The following is a 3845-nucleotide window of genomic DNA, read 5'->3' as shown; positions in this document are numbered from 1 at the left end:
TATTCTGAGAATGAGGGCTCACGAAGATGCATCCTTTGCCTTCACTCTTGAGAGGACATCTATCAACTCTTTGTCCATTGTAGCTTTGCAACATAAGTCTAGACATGTGTTCTACACTTGATAAACTCTCCACAGAAACATTGTGGCTGGCCTTCGTAGGTGGACAATGGATCATCATACCCATAAGACAAATTGGTTTTCTTTATTATTTGGGGAATTTGACCATCTAAGAATGATCTTACCTTTGAGAAAGTTATGTGTGATATCTGAAGGACAAGTTGTAGAATGAGAATCATATATGGAGGACCACTTCAATTGTAATTCAGACCTTAAGTAAAGGATCAACTTTCAGTTTGTTGACTCTCGCATTTTGCAAAGGACTAGTCACAGTGTGATCTAACATATCGATTCTTGTCATGATTTCTGATACATTGTGTTTTATTTAGACATTTTGCCACCATTTTCGAATTGTTGTATGTTGCACCTATGCATTTCACACGGTTCATCGTAACTACAATCTAAATTTTTGTATGGCCGTAAGTTTCAATTTTATAGAGGACTTGTTATGGTGTATGGATATAAGTTTTAAATGGGGCGACAGTGAGAAAACCCATTCTCTAGAATATGTACATTATCTAGCAAATTAATTGAAAACGTTTTTTGTGTTTTGAAATAAATACTCCAACCAACCACTTAATTTTTTAATAATTCTGGAAAGATAGAAATAAGACGCATATCAGCCCATTACTTTTATTAAATAACTTGTCACATCCTTTTTAATTATTTTTCATATCTTCACTCACACGGTGGTGTTATGAGGATGTACATGTGAGCGACTCGAGGGCGGATCATGGGGTGGTCGTCGTGTGTGACCCACATGGAGTGCAATTTACCCCAACTCCACTAATGATGGGGGCAACGGTCTAGTCAGGACAGGCGGCTAGAATGAGTCGTGCATTTGGGCCCCATCTACCGTCGTCCAACACACGTGTTATCCATAATCCTATCCACAGCGAGGCCTATAAATGGAGGCTGCCTCAACACATTGATGATCACATTTCCCATTGTAGGAGTTTATTAGAAGTTATAAATCATTCCGCCAGCATTTCCCATTTCCCAATTCCATGGCAGAGGTTATATATCATTCGAGATGAGGTACTCATTTGCTTTTGCATTGGCAGTCATGGTAGTAGCTGCACTGGTTGTGGGCAGTGCTGTAGGCACGCCCAAAATAATTTATAATTATTTTTTTATTTCTCTTATATATTATATAAAATATGTCTATATGTCTATGTGTAGCCACGCCCAACACAAACTTCGTATCATCTGCGTGTAACACGCAGAAGATCCCAAGCGGAAGTTCCTTTTATAGTACTCTCGGATCCCTCCTCGTAGATCTAGAGGGAAACACTGCCTTCAGCGGTTACGACTACAAAGCATCGCGCGCAGGCTCACCAACAGCCTATGGGCGCGGGGTTTGCAATCAGGGAATCTCTCAGTCTGATTACACCGCCTGCCTTAAAAACCTTCGGGGCCGCATCTAGAACATTTGCCGCAACGCTATCGGTGCTCGAGTTCAGCTGACTGACTGTTTCATCCGTTACGAGCAGTACAGCTTCTAGTTATGTCAATCTCTAGCGCCCAACTGCGCGATAGACATCGAATATCTCATATCTTCTCTATCTATGTTTCAATAAAACGTGATTCTCTGAGCAAGAGAATCTGATGCTGTGCTATTCTCATCAGTCGCTATCTAAATCCTTCATATAATATAATAAAACTATCGTGCATTCTCTTATTTTATTTTTCGTTCCGCTGTCCCAGTAAATAATTTCATTCATTTTCACGGTGTCACCGCTTTTGTTTTGAACATTTTAAAAGAAATGTGGCTGAAACTAAGTACCATGAAAAATTACGTGCACATCAAATTATTCAGTGAAATGTCGTTATTATTCCTGCATGCAGTTTTCAGTTTCGGTATTCTTAAATTGATCTTACTTCCTAAAGTATTTATCGTAGTTTTTAATATTTTTATTCCTATGCTGTAACTGATGTCATATTTTATATGATTTTCCATATATTTAGTCCACTGATATCCTGATAATTGAATAATTAAAATGTAGTTATTGTAATGCTTCCCTGCATAGTGTAATTTTGATGGTGATATAATATTAATAAGTTGATAAATAGAAAAGTAGTTAATGTAAATTGATAAATTTAATTAGAGAAGAGGAATATTCCTAAATGATGGAATTACAAATTTTAACTGATATTCCAAAAGCAAAATATAACATCAAATTTTGTAGATATAACATCTAATTTTGTAGTGATTCTAGCTCTATTTAATTTTCTGAAATCTCCTGTTTTATAGTTAATTTGAAAAATCGATAATTCTAAATTAATTTTATTTTTATGTAATAAATTACTATTATTATTTTTATGATTATGGAAATCTGAAAATGTATTTGTTGTACCATGCCAATCTTATATATTTTTAATGTATAAATTATAGTACGCTTTTAGAATGAAATCGAATAAATATTATAATTTTGGATTAAATCAACTTCCGGTGTCAGATATTTCTCATTGGAGCCTAAAAGTTATATGCCGCGACCGTTAAGTTTAAAGAAATCAGAAATGCAAAATCTCTGCTTCAACCGTTTCATGGAAAAATAATTTAGTTGGATTCGTGCAATGAATCAATCAACCATTTATTCGTTATTGCCATTGGTGAAGCAATTACTAAGCAATCCCATTCTTTTGATGTTGTTTGCCTTATTTTACTTTTCTCAAAGGCTCAAGGACATGTTGAGATTTCTCCGTCTTGAACGGAAATGGCTTCCCTTCACATTGTATATAAACGTTATAAAAATGGCTTCTCCTCATAGATATTTTTCAGTCAAAGCGAGTAGAAGACTTCAGAAAGTTTAAATGGAAGACCAAATTTCAATGGGTATTAAATGTTTTGGGATTACAAAAGTTATATAATATTAATCTAATGTGTGATATTTTTAAAATAATTTAAATTAATATTAAATTTTATGGTATATAAATTTATGGTAAGTGTCTTATACTTAAAAAACCAAAAAATTTTATTATATAATAAATTTTAAATTCTAAGTGAAACATACCTCTCTCATTATACATGTGATTTTTTTAACATATTTTTGGAACACTTGAACCTGAATTATATTATCTTCTAATCACCATAATTCTGGTTGGAATTAATATCTGAATTATAAATATATGGATTTATATTAAAAATAAATTGCACAACTTTTTATATATGGTTGTTGAATTTTTTTCATTATTAATTATTTTTAATATCATGTGTGAAGGATCATCAGTCTTGGATAGACAATAATTAGGTGCTTTGTGAAGTCATGGGTTCAATTGCCCTCAATTCAGGGTGATATATTGGACATGATGAAGATGTGGGAGTGATATATGAAATTCATAAGAATATGAATTTTATAGTTTGAACCCCAAGACTCTTGTATTAGTGCCTTATTTCTCTTCCAATGTCATTTTTAGCTTCTTTACTCTAAACCACCTTGAATTCCATCATTTGAACCCATGACTAAGTGTGAGGAACTTGAGCCCAATCACTTTATTAGTAGATAGACCAAGTATACAAAATCATAACCTCATGAGCTAACATGTCCTTACAGATATTACATGGAATTATTTGGCAAGGGAAATTTGGATTACTCTCGTGACTCCTTTGGAGTGTCTATTTCAAATATAGGGCTCTCGTTAGGATTGAGGTACCTTATGGAGTAGGCAATCAAATTTCCTCTTCTTTCCCGGGCTTTCCATGAATCAAATGTCTCTTTTAGGGAAGG

At 34.0% G+C, this 3845-nt stretch overlaps 1 pseudogene; it reads left to right on the top strand.

Moving 5' to 3' along the window:
• Nucleotides 1-1150: 1150 nt before the first annotated feature.
• Nucleotides 1151-1544, top strand: LOC149176607 (antifungal protein ginkbilobin-like protein pseudogene; annotated as a pseudogene).
• The last annotated feature ends 2301 nt before the right edge of the window (nt 1545-3845 follow it).

This window comes from Pinus tabuliformis, chromosome 4_1 (genome assembly GCF_031772625.1).
Source record: "Pinus tabuliformis cultivar Carrire ecotype Pingquan chromosome 4_1, CPIR1, whole genome shotgun sequence".
Taxonomy (NCBI): Eukaryota; Viridiplantae; Streptophyta; class Pinopsida; order Pinales; family Pinaceae; genus Pinus; species Pinus tabuliformis.
The sequence above is the reverse complement of the archived record's forward strand: the minus strand, read 5'-3'. Positions and strand labels throughout refer to the sequence as shown.